Genomic DNA, 19,979 nt, shown 5'->3' with positions numbered 1-19,979 from the left:
ACAATAGATTTGTGTTGTTTTAAGCCACAATGTTTGTGGAAATTGGTTACAGCAGCAACAGGAAGCTAATACACAGGCAAAAACACAGCCCCCCTACTCGTTAATATTTGTGTTCCTGTCACAGTATGAGATGTGGGTCAGCATGTGTCTTCCTCAGAGTGTTCTGAGAGGACTCAGGTAATCTTAGTTGCACACACACTTAGCACAGTGCCTGGCACATAGTTATCATGGAATGGCAGCCGTGGGAATAATATTTACTGTGGGTGCTAGAGTCGATGTGCCAGATGCTTCCTCCACTTCCAGCCGGCGTTCTGTGGCTGCCCCAGGCCTCACAGGGCCTCAGCTGGTTCCAAATTTGGGGAGTCCTACTCACCTTTCAGAGAAAGTGCCACCCTCTGGGATGAGCCTCCTCCTTCGGGGGTGTCAGTCTTCCAACCCGGCAGACATCCCACGGGGACAAGTCTGTCTGCCACAGCCCAGGAGCTGACCTGTACACACTGGTCCCATGGCAGGGGCAGGGGAGACGCTGAAGAGATGGGGGCCCGGAAACTGCCCAGAAGCCTGGCTCAGGGTGCTCCTTATGCCTGTCCTTTGTTTCCGTTCAGAGTCCACAGTCTGCTGGGAGAACTTGGGCCGCTTCACTAAAGAGGGATACGGATGGCAGACAGACACATGAAAGATGATCGACATCATTAGCCATTCGGGAAATGCAAATTAAAACCACAATGAGATGCCAGGGCACACCAGTGAAAACCGAGCATCATTTGTAAACATTTTATTTCCATTTACAAAAGCAGAGTCTACTAAATTGTTGTGGGTTACAGGGAGCTGAAGAAGAGAAAAGGCACCCCCACATAGCCAGAAAGCAGAGTGTTCAAACAACATCACCATAAACCAATAACCACAATAAATTCCTACATCACTTCATGCAGCCCCCTGCCATTCATTCTTGTTCCGCTAGATTGGCTTAGCAGTCCGCTGTCATGAAGCCGTCCGCTTCTGGACCAAAGAGAGTCCTGGAAATCCTGACTGGGTCTGCGGGCCTAGTCTTGGAGTTGCTTAAGTGACGCCAGTCAGAAGCCTGCACCCAGGAGTCTACTCTTTAAAGTACGGCAGGTTTGAAGTACCTGGTACGGTCATTTATCAAGAGGCTCTAAGACTGGCCCTTTGCATTGAAGACACAGGCTGCAGGCTGCGGCTTAGAGCAGAGCCTTCAGGCAAGCATCAGAGGAAACAGAAATATTTGTACGATGACAGAGATGCCAGAGCTGTGGTTAATTGATGGCTCTAACCAATAATATCAGAATGCAGGAGAGCAGACATCTCTCTCAGGGTACAGTACAGAACCATTTCAAAAGACGTTAGATGAGCATTTCCCCTGAGGGAAAAAACATATGGGCAGTGAGAGCATTGACAGATCGCCAGGGACTTCCCATAAAACATACAATTTCTAAAATACTTACATTAGCATCTCATCCATATAAGCTTAACCTCAGGAAGGCTGAACATGGCTTCCCATCTGACAACTCTTCTCGTGCAAATCTTACAATAATAACACATCAGACGAACCTAATTATTTCTAGCATCTCTCTTTTAATAAGGTGCAAAAACAAATCTTTGTGATTTTCCAAGTCTCCTCAGGGAATCTCAAAGATCACTGTAGTTGTGAAAGATATCCTCAAAGTTCCCTTTCACTTTTTTTCTTTGCATATTAAATTATTTGGGAAGGCAAAATCTAAAGAGCTGTCAGAAGAGATCTGGACACTTGTTAATAAATGCCATAGGTGCCTGAGAAACAATCTTCGGTTAACCATTTAATCAAGCGATAACATTGAAAAGTAAACAGACTCAGGGGTATTGAAGACATATGGAAACAAAAAGCTTACACACAAATGTTCATAGCAGCAGTATTCATAATAGCCAAAAAGTGGAAACAACCCAAATGACCATCAAGTGATGACAGGATAAATAAAATGTGGTGTATCCATGCAATGGAATCTTACTCACCCATAAAATGGAACGAAGTCCTCATACATACTAAACATGGATAACCCTCAAGAACATTGTGCTAAGCAAAAGAAGCCAGACAAAAAAGGCCACATATTGTGTGATTCCATTTATATGAAATGTCCAAAATAGGCAAATCCATTGAGACTCAAAGTAGACTAATGATTCCCAGGGGCTGGGGTTTGGGAGAGGAAAATGGGGAATGACAGCTAATGGGTACAGGGTTTCATTTCGAAAATGTTCTGGAATGAGGTAGAATTAGATAGCGGTGACGGCTGCACAACCTAATAATAGCCTAAAAGCCATTGACCTCTACTCTCTAAAAAGGTGAATAATATGTTAATTTTCCTTTTAAAAGCCTACACAGGCACAGATTGTGAAATAAGTGAGTAAAATAAACAAAGAAGTATACATATAGCTTGTTTATAATTGAGGAGCGTTTTGTTCCCAGTGTTTTAAAATAATCTTAGACACGGTAAATTCAACATAAAGCACCAAAAAATTCTCTGGTCAAACACAGAATCTCCCCCTTCTAGAATGACTTTCCATATTGTAGGCACTCATATTAATCAGTAAACCAAGGAAACAAGCCCATCAAACCTGAACAAACTCTGCTAAAATATAATATATTCCATGGTTTCTTTTCAGATGCAGGTCTTATAAAATTCACTTTCCAAACTTTGTCCTTCACAGGGCCTTTTCACATTCTGGAACAAACTGACACTTTATTGTAGGACAGGGAGTCTTCGGGGTCAAAACTATTTTCATAATAATGCTAAAATGTTATTTACATTAATGTGCAATGGGCTCATCATTGCTATTTTCAAATGAATCAATAAATAAGTATTTTTAAACATCTCCGTTTCAATTTTTAAGGTAGTAAATATCGATAGTTTTAACCCACATAAACAAAAGCTCTTTGGGTAATCTCAATAAATTTTAAGAATGTGGAACGGAAGATCACGTCTTAAAATACAGTGTTGAGTGAGAAAGGAAACAGAATAAGAAATGGCATGACAATACCATCTATGTGAATTAAAAGTGCTTACACATAAGATAGGAACAGTGCTTTGTTGGAGCAATAAAAAACCAAAAGACACGCACTGGGCATTCCAGAACCGTTGCCCACAGTGGGAGAGGGAGGTGTGAGAGTGGGAAATCTCATTCAAAAAGATTAAAACCCACAAGAGAGGGATCTTGCGTAGACCCTTGATAATGAACTGTCATGAACTGAGGCGCGTGCTTAAATTCACCCTCTGCACTGGAGGTCCCACACCCCCATCAAAGAAAAATACTTACGGGCTCCCCGACCCCACTCCAGCTACCGGTGTCCAGAACAGAGCTGATACCAGAGACCCTCTCCTGGACTCCCAGCATCTTTGTCTTCCCCAAGATGCCTCATCCTGGAGGATTTATTCCAGGAAATTCATGCACGATGAGAAGCAGGGGAGGGTCGGCCTCCGAGGGAGCAGCTCCCAGGACAGGGAAGGCATGTGGGGTTGGGTAGATACCACAGAAGCAAAGCAAGCCTATTTATTATATACAGACCACCTACATTGACCAAAGGGTTTGTTCAGTTGCAGGGGTAAGGGTGGGAGTGCTAGTCAGGTGGGAAGCATGTACTTAATGTGGAAATAGGCAGAAAGTGACAGAAGTGGTTGGAGGGACCAACCATGCCATCTGTCATTCTGTTAAGTGGACATTTTTAAGGTGCTTGAGTTGGAGCGCCATGGTGCCTATGGTGGGAGGCAGGGGAAGAAAAAGGAACCCAGCAGAGACACAAAGAATCCAGATTGGAGGGCCAGATGCTGAGAGAAGAAAGTTCTTCAACAGGCACTGAGCGATTCATGGGGTTAGGGCCAGGGGCTGCAACCCCAGATGTGTACCAAAGGGCATGTGCTCCACTGCATTCAACCAACAACAGAAATATCAGTGATTAACACCCAACGACCCACTGGTTTCTGCTTAACCAGTGCCCTGACCCACCGGGGATTCGCTGCTCGTCAAAGAAACGTATTCCACTGCCATTCAGCTCAGTGATGAAGTTTGTCATTGTTTGACGGCTATTGTTCGGAGCCTCAGCTACAGGCTGTCCATTATGCTACACTCACACCGGGAGTTACCTGGTAAAGAACCAAAGCAAACCCATCCCTGCCCACACGGGGCTCCCCGTCTGATGAGATGGCAAATAATTGCGGAGGCAAACCATCGCGGGGATGTTCTTGCCTTTCTGAGTCCCACACAAAATGCCTAATCTCTCATCCTATTCATCCCGTTGATTTTAAGGTGGGCCCTCTCCCTCTCTACCCACCCTCCACTCTCTCTCTCCTTAACCCCAGCCTCTTTCCACAACTCTTTCTCCAGTGAGCTCTTCCCTCCTCCCCCGCTGCCCTCAGTAATGCTGAGGGACACACTCTGGTCTGTAACTGCCCCTCTTCAGGACTTACCAGGTAAATGATCTGTAGGGCCCAGTGCTAAAAGAAAACACGGGGCTTCCTTCTTCAAAAGATTCTTAAGAATTTCAAGATGACGACAGCAGAGCATTAAACCAAGTGTGGGGCCTGCGTGACAGCACAGGTCGCCTGTCCCCGAAGCCAGCCTCACCTCAATGGAACATGGAGAGAGAAATGAGCTTATGGACCACCAGCCCAGGGCAGAACAGGACCGGCACCAGGCTGCACCGCCCAGTCTGTGACTGTTAGCTTGTCATGAGCAGGAGATGGGCCATCACCACTAACCACTTCCAATGGGACCCGGAATCTCACCAACTCCCCTTAAAAGGGATCGTTAAAATTTGTTAAGAGCAGAAATTGCAAATGGAACTTAAAGGTTAAGGAAAAGCGAGCCTCCTGAATGTTAATTTTAAAACCCAAAGAAAAGTTTTGAAGCACAAAACCATGCTCTAAATGACAAAGCCCGCACAGCAAACCGTGGCTCTGCGGCAGGGGTGGACAGGGCAACGCGTCCCCCAAGGATTATTGTCAGCACACACAAAGGAGAAGCTGAAGGGGCACCAGCTGTCCCCACAGTCACAGCCTAGAGGACAGATCTCTGGTCTCACCCCAAAGGTGGCCCTTACAAGTCCTGAAGGAAGGGGGCTGCTGCTCTGACTCCCTTTGCAGTGTCGCTTTTCTTGGCCTCTGGTGTCATAAAGATCATCAAAGTCAGGACACACTCCTCAGAAGAGAGGACATTTCATCAAAGACTAAGCAGCTGACACAGCTGGGTGAACTGGAAAGGAACTGAAGCACTCCAGGAGAAAGCACAAAGGGGAAAAGAAATGGACCCTCAAAGGCGGGGAGGCCGCAAGTTCTGGAGAGTTAATGCCTGCAGAGCATCCCTCAGCCAAGAAGAGAAAGGAGTCGGTGGGCAAATACCCCAATTTCCTGGTGCCATTTACCATGGCTCATGCCCCCGACCCCGGCATCCAATGTGCCACGAGGCAGAAAGCAGCCGAATTCCAGGATAAAAAAAAATACGAAGTCTGACGGATCAGATCATGACAATCCCCGGACAAAACACTGTCCACAACAGTTTGAAAGATGCAGCCTCCTTCTCTTCCAAACAGAGAGTGGCAGTATCACCATGCCATAGCAGGGAGAACAAAGAGGGCGCACAGCCCATGCTCGGCCGAAAACTCAAGAGGAACATCACACAAGCCTTCAGAAAGCCATGAGCAGCAAGTCAGGGCTCTGCAACACTAACAAAGTCAGGAAGAAAGAGAGTGGTTTGAAAAAGATGCGGCCTTCCAATTCTGAGCGAGATGATGCGTCCAGCGTGCAAGTGTTGGAAGAGTAGGTAAGGCAAGGAAGGAGGCAAGGGTCCCCTGCACCGGGTCAATGCTCACCTGGAAAATGAAGGCAAAACCACACAGGCCTTAATGAAGGCCATGGGCAACAAGTCACGATGGTGCACAGACAGCCAATCAGGAAGGAGAAAGAGCAGAAGCTGCTTGAGGAAGTGAAAATGAATAAGCAGAAAATCCAAGACCTGGAGAAAAAATTAGAAAAACAAGAGAGGTCCTATAAAATTTACATTTGCATTCTGAACCAGGAAAGCCATGAACCCTCATTCATGGCAGAGGATGTTAGAAGAGCTCTTGACACAGAGAAAGTGGGAACTGCCAACTTGAGACATGTTTTAGGACAAACACACCAAGAAAGAGACTCTTCAACAAACCGTGTCCCAACTCCAAGAAGCAAGCAGTCACCAGAAACTTCCTGGAAGACACCCTCAATGATCAGAGAGCTCTTCTGGCCCAACCATCAAAACAGGTGAAATCTCGCTCCCAGCACCAACAATATGCCAACCTGTAGGGTCTTTCTCTTCTTGCTGAAGGAGCCCAGCCCCGACTCGAGGTCCCAACACCAGTTCCAAGGGGTCATCTGAGGCCTTGAGTGTGTGGTGTGCCTCCTACATGGTACAGCTGGGGTCCCACCAAGAGATGCAAGAAACTCTTCTCTTCTAAATAGCAGGATGTCACGGGCCACCTGTCATTTCCATGATTTCCATGATCACATCAAGACAAAGATGCCCACCCCACCAGGGAGATCCCACCCACCTGGGAGGACCTCCAGTGCCCCTTCGTTCCTCCACCTATGGTTCCCCTTAGGCCTACTGAGAAAATACAATCTGTGCTTTCCCCAAGTTAGAACTTCCTTTTGCCCAAGAGGGAAAATGCAGACAACGATCTGAGGTGTGGGGTTTAAAAAACTATCTGACCACTACAAAGACCACTGCTCAAACTGTTTCTTCCCACCAACAACAATGCACCAACCTACAAGGTCCTCCTTGTCCCTCACTGGAGGAGCTCAGCCTAGACAGGGGGCCATGCCTGCTAAGGAAGCCCCTATACCTTGTCCTAGGCTCATCTGAGCTCTCTACTGATCTCATATCTGTGCTTTGCCAAAACCATTAACTTCTTCAGGTAAGAGCAGAAGACCCACTCTGCCATAATGTCAAAAAGGAAACAACTCGGTTGTCACAAAGATGGCCCATCCAGGGCCACCCCAATCCTCACCTTCCTCAGCAGTGCTCCCTGGCTCTTTCAAGTGAGAATTATGAGACTGTGGACCCACCTGTGGAGACTGGACATACTCCAGTATCGGCTCTGCTGTCTACATAGCAAATGTGAGGACTCCCACACTGCTACGACAATTTGCACCACAAGCCTTGGTGCAGTTTGCCCAGCTTGAAGAGACATGTTCTCAGAGGTGCCATTTGCAGTTAATTCCGAACCTGATACCCCAGCTCCACGACTACCACACTCACACGGGGAACCAGAATCTCTGATACCACAGGTTGATGACGAACTGCAACATTGACTTGATCTATACCATGCAGCCCTCAACAGCCTAGTGGTATCGTTTAGAGACACCCATGAAAACAGCCATATTCGCTCTGCAGAGAGCCACCTTGATGCCTTTAAAGCAGCCGGCAACAGGGCCATGGTGCACATGCCTTACCAAACTCTAGATGTCTCAGCACATTTTACATTTGTCACGGCACAGCTGTGGTGTCACAAGGTACTACTGGGAATCCTAATCTGAGCTCACAGGACCAGATGTGCAGATGACACCCAGGTGCACACAATTGCAAAGAGGGACTCAGATGCCCACACTCAGCACTATTGACACATACCTCCCAGAAGTCGACTCCAGGCTGATCCTTCTACCTGGAGTCATTGACGAGATCCCCAAGTCCCACAGAGCGTGGGACTGACTCAAGGCAAAAGCCAGCACCTGGTTCCCTTAGTCTAAGGGATCTTCACCCAGAGGTGCTCCATGTTGCACCCATAGCATCTCCAAAGCTTGTGTCTGCTGCCTGGCACCCGGCATCACAGCCCCAACAATGAGACTGAAGGACTCGCAACTGAAGGACTGCCCAAAGCAAGCTCCATGAGCATTCCGGAACAAAGCTCCCGAGAGCGACACGTCCTGGAGTCATTTGGAATTTCTGGGGACATGTTGGAGCAGGTGTACAAGGAGTTAAGCAAGAGAAGAGCCAAGCCTGATTCGCCTATGGAGGACAATTAATCATTAAAAAAGAGGGGGGGAGTCAAAGATCCTCAACACATCCAGGATGCCCCAGCAAATACTTCTGACGTTTCTCCCACATCTGTTTCCTCACTGGGCCTTCTCCTTAAAATCCTTCTCTGATCTTTCGCCTGAACGAGGAACTATCAATTCTGAGATCTGTGGTTAAAAAAGATGTATTCGCCACAAAAGGAGATTACCTCAAGACCTTGTTCCCCAAAGAATTAACTATTTAACTTTAATTGTAGCTCAGGTTTTAATGAATAGTAATGAACTGAGTGATTTATGTTGCATTTAATGCTCTAAAACTCCTTTAGGTTTGAGAAAAAATTAATATAATAAAAACCGAGTTCCAGTTGATCTAGCTGCCCAGCCAGGTCTGGGAACCAATAGTTGACAGCAAACAGGGCTGGGGCTTGGAAAGTCTGTGGTCCATCAACTTTGAAAAGCCTTTGCCAGGATGTAACTGGACCCTCCAGACAGTGCGCAGAAGTAGGCAGAGACCACCGAGGGTCAGAAAAGTAATCTTGCTCAGCTTCAACTTACCGAGGACGTCCTCCACAGGGAATGTTGCAAAGCCGTAGTTCTCAGCCAGAGGCAATTTTGAGCCCCCCTCCCACCCCCGAGGACATTTAGCAATGTCTGGAGACATTTTTGATCGTCACAAATTGGAGGGGATGCTCCTGGCATGTCATGGGAAGAGCTGGCGATGCTGCTAACCACCCTACAATGCACAGGACAGACCCCCACAACAAAGAATTATCTGGCCCCAAATGTCAATAGTGCCAAGGCTGAGAAACTCCAGTCTAGAACAAAGGCACTTGAAACCCCCTAGGCACCCAATCTTGAGTCACGACCCCTTTGAGCATCTTAGCCTGTGGGCTCCTAGGGAAAAAAAGTATTTCTACACAATACACCGACACAAGGCTTTGCAGTGTTGGAGGCAGGACCATCCACCCTGATGCCCATTCATGAACCCCCTCATTCAATACCGGGCACTCAAGGGTACTGAGGTCAGTTACTCTTTTTAGAGAGTATTCCAATTTTTTTTTTTTTAATCCTTCCAAACAAAAGAAACCCTGTTCAGAACAACCTTGGGCACATATTACCTCGTTTAAACCTCATAGCCATCCAATGAGGTCAGGACAGTTATGATCACCAGGTGACGAAGAAGGAGACTGGGGTACAGAGAGGTTTAGATAACTTTTCCAGGTGGCACAGCCAGCAGTGGCAGAACTGCAGGCCTGGCCGGGCGCTCCGGGTCCGAAGACCACCGCGAAGCGTGCAGAGGGCCCCCAGCCGGTGGGGGCATTCGGATTCCAGTCTGGCTTTCCATCGGGCTTGCACTCCGCCGCCGCCGTCCTCCCCTCGCTGGGAGATGAAGTCAGCAGAGATGCGTGGCCAGCCCTCTCACGCTGCCCTCCCCGGGGCAACGGCTCTCCGAGTGGATGCGTGGACGTGGCCGCGGCCACCGGGCTTGGAGCGGAGGCAGCTCCGTGCGTGGGCCGCCCGTCTGGGGAAGAGGGCTCCTGCCCCGACTCTCCGCAGGTGCGGGCATCCTCGGCTGCGCCTCTGGGGGACTCCTGGCTCCGGCTCCGGCTCGGGGCGGGAAGCCTCCGGTCTCGGCCAGCTCCTTGTCATCTCAAAGCACGCTCCCCTGTGAACATGACCAGCGGCACAAGTTGCTGATTTACCGAGCAAGCAGGTCAGCTCCAAGGCCCATCCCTTGCGCATTTACAGTCACCCAACCTGCCCACTCAGGGGGCCTGCCCAGGGGCCAGCAGTCAGCCAATAACTGGAAATGTGTCAGAATAATGGTGAGTCCAGAGGTTTCCTTATCTTTTCTCCATTAAACCTCTCCTCGGTTCCCTCAATCTCTGTCTGCTTTCGTTTGGTAGCAAGAGGCTGCTTGTGGACCACGTGGGCTGGTGGTCAGGCAGGGACCAACCTTACTTTCCTCCTCTGGCTGGGACTGACACCCAGGCTCAGACATTCGTGCCCCAGGGCTGTCCTCTGTCCTCATTTCCTCATGGTCACCCTTTAGTCTGAGCACCGAGTTTCTGCTGAAAACCACGCAGCAGGGGATGTTCGCATCCCTGGAGGCTTTGACAATCAAGAAACTGCATTCAAACAAACTGTGTTCAGAGGGACTTTTTTTTCTTTCTTTTTATTTTCTTTCTTTCTTTTTTTTTTTTTTTTTTTGGTGAGGAAGATTGGCCCTGAGCTAACATCTGTGGCCAATCTTCCTCTTTTTGCTTGAGGAAGATTGTCACTGAGCTAATATCTGTGCCAATCTTCCCCTATGTTGTATGTGGTATGCCACCACAGCATAGCTTGATGAGCAGTGGGTAGGTCCACACCTGGGACCCAAACCTGCAAACCACAGGGCCGCTGAAGTGGAGCACGTGAACTTAATCACTGTGCCACCAGGCCATCCCCGGCATGTTTTTCTTATAGTTTGCAAATACATGCATTCAAATCTAAAATTTTGGTTTCAGAAAACAGCAGCCAACCAGACTTAACAGATTTTACCCATCTGCCACATGTGCACCTGACCAATTTTTTTAAATGGGTAAACATTTTAAAGCTAAGCTCCCCACCCCACCACCCTGCTATTCCTTTGTCACCCGCTCCCTCTCAAGGACAAGCACTATTGGAGTCATCAGAGCACCCCATCTCTGGATAGTTCTTACCGATGTGAGCCACTCATGTGGTCAGAATCAACACATCATCCTGTCTGGAGTGACTTGACAACTTACAGAAAAAGCATCCTACTCCCCACTTCTGGACCCTCTTTGGCCTCATCACTTAAGGGGCCCCAGCTCCTTTCCTCGACTGGCTATCTCGTCCCCGCAGTTGTGCATGCGGGACTTTGGGGAAGGGGATGTGAAATGCCCAGCTTAGGACCAGTCCCACAGCAGGAGAAGGCTGATTTCCATGACTCTGGTCCCCTAAGGGCCACAAAGCGTGGGTGGTCTGCACAGCAGCCCCACAGCTCAGAATGATTTGGGGGATGCTCTACACCCTAGAACAGGATGGAAGGGGTGAGCTCCACCATTTGATGGAGGAGAAACAGGCCCAGAGCGGGGAAGCGAATGCGTCAAGATCAGTGGCGAGGTAGCGACTTGACCTGCACTCTTGGCCCGGCCACGATGCGCTTGTGAGCCAGGGGCATCATCAGCACCTTCCTACTCCTCACCCTACAGAGAGCAGGCAGTGAAGATGGGGAACTCCTTCCCCCCCCGCCCCCCCCCCCCCCCCATCCCAGAGAGAAGTCAGCCAGCTGCCCTAGGCTCTGAGCTGCTGCAATTCCACTTGTGGGCATCCTACCACTGGGGTCAGCATTTCTGGTCAAGAGAAAAAGGACCAGGGCACCAGGGGTAGGAATCCAGGGCCAGAGTGCCCCCTGCTGTCTAATTGTTAAGCAACCCAAACCTTAGGTCTGCCTCTCAAGAGTGCCTGTGGTTGGGGCCCAGGAAAGCTGAGGGCTGGGTTCAGGGCATACCCCTTCTGGAGAGTCTCTCCTTTTGCTCCAGGATCCCTGTCAATGGGAAAATCATGCCCACTGTTTCTCTCTTGCTGCATCCCTGAATGAGTCCACTCAGCATCATCCATTGATGGTTTTCTGTGGACCAGCCACTGGGTCTGGTACTTTGGGGACCAGAAAAAACAAGACACTATTCCAGTCCCTATGGAGTTTCTTGAGTGAGAGGGACAACCAAGGAAACAGAGAGGCAAAGATTTGATGGAGGTGAGTGTAACAGGCTGGGGACCAAGTATCAAGGAAACGGATCAGAGAGGTTCTAAGGGCAGACTGGTGGGGTTTGAAGAGGAAATAGAGGTAGAGAGACCAGACGTGGAGAGGGGGGAAACACATTTCTGTGAGAGGAAACAGACCCAGCCAATGCCCCTCCTCACTTGTCCCTTGTCCCAGCTGCTTCCTCTTCCTCCCTCCTAACCCACCATGGGTCACAGTGGCTGTCCACCTTGAGAGTCCACCGACCTCTCCTGGCTGCCGCTCCCCTCTCTGGCCAGGTCCATGTCTGGTGGGATTCCTGTGACTCTCCCAGCCCTCACACCTTGACCCTGCCACCTGCCATTGAACACTTGGCTTCCTGAATCCTGCTCAAGCCTGTCAGCAATCTGGACACTTGAGAATTCAATACACATGAACTATTTCTCATGCAGAGGATGCCGCAAAGTCTAAACCATCCTTTGCCCCTAAGGAAGAGAAGTCATGGCAGGGAAAGAGAGAAGGTGCCAAGGAGTCATGCCAAGAGAAGGTTCTCTGCAGATTCAGAGGAAGGACAAGTTTGCTCTGGGCTGTAAGGGCAAGAGGAGGTGGGAAGCAGGGATGGGAACTCCATGGGCAATGGCGCCGGGATGTGCCTGTGGGATGACGAGGAAGAGTTAAGAGCAAAGGCTTGGAGCAGGAAGGCTCAGGATGAGTCTGTGGGACGGCGCATGGAGGAATATTTCCCAGTAGGGAGCTGAGAGCCACTCAAGGTTGGAAGCAGGAAAGGGACACAATGAAAAGTGTGCTTAGAAAGATTCCCGGGACAAAGGTCACCCTGGTCTCTGTCAGCGGCTGTGATCAACCTGCCCTCCAGCCGGGGAGGGTGGAACCACTGCTCCTGCGTGAGCCCCTGGGTTCTGCCCCAGGACCGCTCCCTGCTGGGGCGCTGCCTGCGCTGCACTCAGGGTTCTCGAGGGCAGAATTCCTCCTGCCCAGGTGAGTGAGCAAACAGTGCCCAGCTGACCTCAGGCCCCAAGAAAGCCCACCAGGGGGTTGGTCCTGATGATAAACACAGGGCTCCAAGCTGAGCTGGGATGGGACACACGGTGGGCCCAGGCAGCTGGGTCTTCACCCTGAATCTGCCACTCAACCACTAAGTGACTTTTTAGAAAACCTCTTTCTTCTCAGCCTCCAAGGCCTTTTGATGGCCACCCCAGCTCCTCACAGTCAAAAAGAGACCTTTTACTTTCCTATGGTTCACACCATGGGCTTTTATACAAGGCATCATTGTCTTGAAACACAGACACGTCAACGCCCTGGGTTATGCCCTCTCTGCGTACCCGCTCAGCTCCGGCCGGCACTGATACTGGAACCCAGCCTCCTGCCTCTGGCTCGGCTGTCTCAGAGGCTCCTCCTCCTGCTTTCCTGGATCCTCCCTGTCCCCAGGCACACCAGGCTGCCTTCAGGAATCTGGGACTGAGGCCCTTGTTTAAGGAATCCTGCTCAGCACAGGGGCAGTGGAGGAGCCCCCTCACAGTAGGGTGGGTCCTGGGGGAGCAGCGACGTTCACCCTGGGCAACAGCATTACTTTCTTCATTGTTCTGAGAGTCCTGTCTCCACTCTGGGAAATCAGCCTGAGCTAGAAATCTGACTGTGTGGGAACAACATGGCCACCAGGGGGCAGCAGAAAACAAAAGCTTTACCTGAAAATGGCTAATTTGGCGAAATTCTCTGCTGGTGAGGGAGAGCAGTGGTTCCCAGCCTGGGCTGCAGATTGGATTCACTTGGAGAGCTTTAAACAACACTGAGGCCAGGTTCCTACCTTGAGAAATTCTGATTTAATTGGCCTGAGGTGTAACTCCAGCATCACAATTTTTGGTCTCCCCAGAGGAAATTTAATTTTTTAAACGGGGAAAGAGGTGGAGGAACAGAAGCAGCGACCTGTCAGACCGTTCTACTTTTCAGCTAGGGCCGAGAACCGTCGGGCTGCACCTATGTGACTCCAAGTGTGGCTCACAGAACCTCCAGTATCCAGTTAGCCGGGAGCTTGTTAGAAATGCAAAATCTCAGGACCCACTCCAAACCTACTGAATCAGAATCTGCACAAGATCTCCAGGGGTTTTGTGTGCACATTAAAGAAGGGCCCTTGGGAAGAGTCTAGTCCAGTGCCATATCCACACTTCACAGATGCAGAGACTGAAGCCCAGAGGAAAGGATCTATTTGTTCAAGGTCACTGGCCGTGCAGTGGGTGGGATGGCACAGACCAAAAGACCCTGACTCCCAGTCCAGTGCTCACAGCACCCTGCTCCTCCCACCCAGGCTGGGCCTGGGCACCCAATGGCAATAAGTGGTGGCAGGAGTCTGGTGGGGCTTTGGAACTTCCCCACAGCTCTCAGCACATGGACTGCAGGGATGCTGGAGATGGCTAAGATACCATCCCCGGCTCAAGGAGCTTCCGTCCTCATATATAACTCAGGACAGAGACACATGGTATCAGCCAAGTACAACCGCTCATCTTGAATCACACTGTGGGGCCACTGTAAATCTAGGAAAACAGAGACAGGACAAAGAGATCTGCGAGGATTTGTAGCCAGGGAAGGGCTTGGAGGGAGGTGGGTTAGATTTCCGTGGCTGGTGGAGGGATTTCAAGGGACGAATTAAGGGTATTAATAGGGCAGGAAAGGGATCGGTGTGACCAGGCACCAGGTAAAGGCTGGGCAGCAGAGAGATAAAGCTGGGTTGGGATGGCAGCTCAGAACACAGATGAGGCCCTGAAAGCAGAGAAGAGCTGCGTACAGCTGGATCAGTCCCTCGGCCGGAGACCACAGGAGCCATGGAAGGTGTCTGAGCCAGGGGAGAAGAATGGACCTCTTTCGGGGTGTATTGGACATGGCACAATGGAGGAAGGGGCTACAGGAACCCTCGTCCTTGGAGCTCACTGAGGGCGTGGCTCAAGGCTTGTTCACCTCAAGGTCACCAGCATTTGGTAGAGCCTTGGCCCTTGGAAGGCATCCTAAAAATGACCATCTCTAAGGGAAACCAGCCTTTAACCCAAGGGCCATTTCACACTCAAGGTCCAGATCCCAACAGGAAATCTAAGTCATGCTCTTGTGACCTCGGGCTTGTAACATCCTGGAGTGGGGATGATGACAGAAACTCCCTCATCAGGCTGTACTGAGACTTGCCTGTGACAATACACGTTCCATACCTGTCCTCTCACTGCTGCTTGATATCATGATGACTCCATTCTACTTCTGAAAACCTGTTCGTCCCAGGGCTCCAGTGACTGCACCGCCTTGATTTCCTCTGCAGCCCCTGGAGTTGCTCCTTCATTCTCTTCTTGCCCTCTAATTAATGGCAGCATTTGTCGAGCACTGCGCATATATTAAAGCACTTTACATATATGAGCTCATTTAATCCTACAATACTCCTTTAAGACAGGTTCTATTTGTTCCCCGATTTAAAGGTGAGAAAACTCAAGGACAGAGCTCCCACATGCACACAACAGGGGTTTGAGTTGGGTTACCGGATCAAACGCCCCCTCTAACCATGCTTTCATGTGTCCTCCAAGGCGAGCCTACCCAGGACTCCCCCTTGGCTCCTCCATGACCCTCGAGCCGCACTTGCTCCCTCCGTAACTCCTCCTCTGTCAGCTGGGGGAGCCCGTTTCAATTCTTTGTTTTGAGTCTTCATCTTCTTCTTTGACCAACAGACCCACATTTCCGAAGGCCAGTGGAAGTCTGTCCCCTGAAACCCAGCCAGCCCCAAGCTCCTGGCCCCTGAGCCCCAGACAGCTCATCTCTTGTACCTTCCTTAGAGCACTAAGTTCATTCTGTCCGGACCTCTAGCTCAGCGAGGCTGTGCTAGTCTCCTGCCCCAAGTGTGGGATCCTGGAGAGCAGGAATCCGTCCTCAGGTGACCCTCAGGTGCCTCTTACAGACCCAAGCACAGCAAATATAGGACTTACCTATCTCTCAAGCCTCCATCCTCTCCCAGCTTCCCTGTTTTGGCTCACAGCACTATGGTTCATCTGGTCCTCTAGGATCGGAAACTTTCCCCCTTGAGCATCCCTCTCGGAAAGCTTTCTCATTCTTCCAACTGTCCTCCCCCCTCAGAGCTGCCTCCCCAACTGCCTCTTAGATTGTTCCCTTCCCCCACATTCCAGCAGACCAACCGCTCATCCCGCCCCCAGCAAGCTCAGGTCAAATCCAGGCGCCCTGAGTCGACCATCACACCCTGCTCCCTTTAAGAGTTGTTCCCAGTATGTGTCTTACCCCATGAACTCTAAACTTCTTGGGGGCAGGAACTGTGTCTTCCTATTTTCATCCCCATGACGCTGATCACAGTAACTGGCACACAAAGCTATCAATAAACATATTTTGAGTAAATGAGTTTGGGGATTTAGTTAAAGCAGAAAGTGTGTGATTCATAGGGAGCATTTGATTAAGAAAAAAATTAACAACATGGAAGGTATAAATATTTTCTGAAGTAGAAACTTCTAAAATTGCCCATACTCATAGCCCAGGTCATTCTGCCCCTTGCCACACACAAGTCACATCTGCCATGTTTTTATTGATTCATTTGTTTATTCTGCTTCCACCCACTGACATGGGTTGACTATTCATTCACAGTCCGTTTGTTAAAAGCACAATCGCCGAAGCCCGCTCCCAAGACTTACTGAATTCAATTCTCTGGAGTAAGGCCTGAGGGCTTCTCATTTTATTCATTTATTTTTAATTTTTAACTTTTCCTTTTAAAGTAATTTTCAGACTTACAAAACAGTTTGGGAATCATAAAGTCCCCTTGTACCCTTCACCCAGCTTCCCCAATGTTAAAACTTACATAACCATAACACAGTGATCAAAACCAGAAAATTCACATTGACGCATTAACTCATCTACGGACTTCATTCAGATTTAGCCAGTTGCCCATTGATGGCCTTTCCTTGTTCCTGGAGCCAACAGTCCAGGATCTCACACAGCTCTCAGTTGTCACGTCTCCTTAGACTTCTCCCATCTGGGACAGTCCACGGTCTTTGCCTTTCACATGACCTTGACACCTTGAAAGGGCACTGACCAGTAATTCTGTAGAATGTCCCTCAATGTGGGTTTATCTACTATTTCCTCTTTTATCTACTATTTCCAGATTGTGCACTGGGGGCAAGAATAACACAGAAATGATGTTCTGGCCTCAGTACGTCATATCAACATGTATCATTACTGCTGACTTCAACTTTGTTGACTTGGGAAAGGTGATATTTGCCAGGTTTCTCCACTGTAGAATTAGATTTTTCCCGTTGAAGATTCTTGCCTGTCATAATTATTACTGTGCTGTTTGCCAAATGGCGATTTTCTATTTTTATCATTCCTTCTAATTAACTAGAAATCTATTATAACGAAGAGCTGTTCTGTCTGACTCTCCCTCTCTCAATATATACAGATACAGATAATATATACATAATATCTACATACACATATACCTATGCATAGCCAATTATTAATTTATGTCAGAATGGAATCAAAGATATGAGTTACAATCCATTACTATCAATATTTATTTTGTTGCAAAAAGTATCCCAGATTTGCCCATTGGGAGCACTTTCAAGGTGGCTCCTGTGTCCTTTTGACATGGCCCCATCATTTTGTGAACACTCCTAACATCTTGGCACTACACCAACCAGGAGTTCATCCTGATACCTTTGATTCCAACCCCACACCAAGGATTCATTCTAGCCTTCCTCCTTTCCTTATTTGTAACTCCTTTCTCCATCAGAAACTTGCCTCTCTTCCACAATGTACTTACTTATTTGCTTGATCCCAGAATATATATAAAAGATTTTCAGAAATGCTAAACCATTCCCCTGTGAAAAACAAGTTTACTAACTAAAGTACAATATCTATGTACAGTTCTTTTTGTTTTCAGCCTTACGTTACCCAATAGAAATATTGTTTTCACAAGTTACACGGGAAAGTTCTTTTCTTCCCCACCTCCTTCAGTGAGGTTGTAGTACTCATCTGGTGTACTGTCAGGTTCACAGGTTACTTTTTTTTTAAATTTCACCCTGAGCTAACATCTGTTGCCAATCTTCCTCTCTTTTTAAATTTTTTTCCCTCCCCAAAGCCCCAGTGCATGGTTGTATATTCTAGTTGTAGGTCCTTCTAGTTCTTCTGTGTGAGCTGCTGCCACAGCATGGCTACTAACAGACGAGCGGTACGTTTCCTAAACCAGGAAACGATCCTGGGCCACCAAAGTGGAGCACACTGAACTTCAACTGCTAGGCCATCACGGCTGGCTCCATAGGTTACTTTTTTATTCCATTTTAGATTACTCCTACATCCTGGCTGATTTCAATTACATGAGCACGTTTCCCAGTGTCAGAACTATAGAAAAGGCGCACAAAGAGAAACGTCACCCCGCCTTCTCCCTCTCCCCTGTTCCTATTCATCCATTTTTTTCCACCCACATCCTATAGGTGACTAATTTCATGTTTTCTGGTTTATCCCTCCTGTATTTCTTTTTCCACAAACAAGTGGAGACATGGATATTTTTACAACCCCTTCTTTTTTACATGTCAACTATACATCTTCTTCTGCACTTTGATCTTTTCACTTAACAGTATATCCTGGAATTCCCCCCATATCGATTCATAGAAATCTTCCTTATTCTTTATCACAACTGCATAGTACACCTTTGTGTAGACGTACTAGAGTTTATTCAACTTCTCTCTCCCTATGGGCATGTCGGTTATTTCCAATATTACAAATAATACTGCAATAAATAACCTTATGCATATGGATTTTTGTATTTTTGAAGACGTATCTTCAGGGTAAACCATAAAAGTTGGATGGCCAGGTCAAAGGGTAAGTGCCCTTGTAGTTCTGTTAGAGCCCGCCAAATTCCCCTCTAAAAGGCTCGGAGCCCTTTGCATTCCCACTAGCAACTGAGAGGGCCTGTTTCCTCACAGCCTGGCCAAGAGAAAATTGTCTTAACTTTTGCCATTGTGATAGCTGGGAAAGAGTACCTCAGGCTTAATTTGCATGATTTAATTTGCATGTCTTTACGAGTGTGCTTGCATATCTTTTCATATGCTTGAGGACCATTTTGATCTGTGTGTGTGTGTGTGTGTGTGTGTGTGTGTGTGAACTGTCTGTTGAAATCTTTTCTCATTTTTCTTTTGAATATTTCATCCTCTGTCTCAATTTTTAAGAGATCTCTACATATTAGGGATTTTAGCCCTTTGTCTGTCTTATGTGTTGCAAATATTTTCTCCCAGTTTTCCAGTTGTCTTTTGACTTTGTTTCTGATGGTTTTTGCCATGTCCAATTCACCGATATTTCATTTAGTTGCCTCTGGATTCTGAGTCATGGTTTGACATCTCTTCTTTACACTGAAGTTAAGAGGAATTCACCTGTTTTTTTCACTAGTACTTATATGGTTTCATTTTTCACATTTAAACTCGTGATCCATTTGAGTTTATTCTTCTCTATGGTGTGAGCTACGAATTTAATTTTATCTTTTTTGAAATGACGACCTCGCTGTCCCAGCGCCATTTATTAAAAAGCCCATCACTGCCTCTGAGATTTGAGATACCACCTTTGTCATACACTAAATTGCCATTTGTTCTTAGGTCTATTTCTGTCCTTTCTATTCCATTCCATTGGTCTGTCTATTCATGAGCCAAGGCCACATGATTCTAATTACAGAGGCTTTACAGTTTGTTTTAAAGTCTGACAGGGCTAGCCCCCCCCCCTTTTGTTTTGATGCTTCCCTGGCTATTCTATCAGGCATATTTTCCATATGATCTTTGATATCATCAAACTGTGACCCTCAAAACAGCTCCAAGAAGCAAGCAGTCACCAGAAACTTCCTGGAAGACACCCTCAGTGATCAGAGAGCTCTTCTGGCCCAACCACCAAAACAGGTGAAATCTCGCTCCCAGCACCAACAATATGCCAACCTGTGGGGTCTTTCTCTTCTTGCTGAAGGAGCCCAGCCCCAACTGGAGGTCCCAACACCAGTTCCGAGGGGTCATCTGAGGCCTTGAGTGTGTGGTGTGCCTCCTACATGGTACAGCTGGGGTCCCACCAAGAGATGCAAGAAACTCTTCTCTTCTAAATAGCAGGATGTCACGGGCCACCTGTCGTTTCCACAATTTCCAAGATCACATCAAGACAAAGATGCCCACCCCACCAGGGAGATC

The 19,979-nt window shown here is 48.1% G+C and overlaps 1 long non-coding RNA gene across 1 annotated transcript; it reads right to left on the bottom strand.

Annotated features, from left to right (window-relative positions):
* Nucleotides 1-760: 760 nt before the first annotated feature.
* Nucleotides 761-15,933, bottom strand: LOC139082210 (uncharacterized). The gene is made up of 3 exons (XR_011537985.1): nucleotides 15,747-15,933; nucleotides 14,988-15,153; nucleotides 761-9,699 (listed from the first exon to the last, which is right to left on the bottom strand). It is a non-coding gene; the product is annotated as an uncharacterized lncRNA (long non-coding RNA).
* Between the last annotated feature and the right edge of the window lie 4,046 nt (nucleotides 15,934-19,979).

Source organism: Equus przewalskii, chromosome 3, assembly GCF_037783145.1.
Source record: "Equus przewalskii isolate Varuska chromosome 3, EquPr2, whole genome shotgun sequence".
Taxonomy (NCBI): domain Eukaryota; kingdom Metazoa; phylum Chordata; class Mammalia; order Perissodactyla; family Equidae; genus Equus; species Equus przewalskii.
This window is presented reverse-complemented; position numbering and strand designations above follow the sequence as displayed.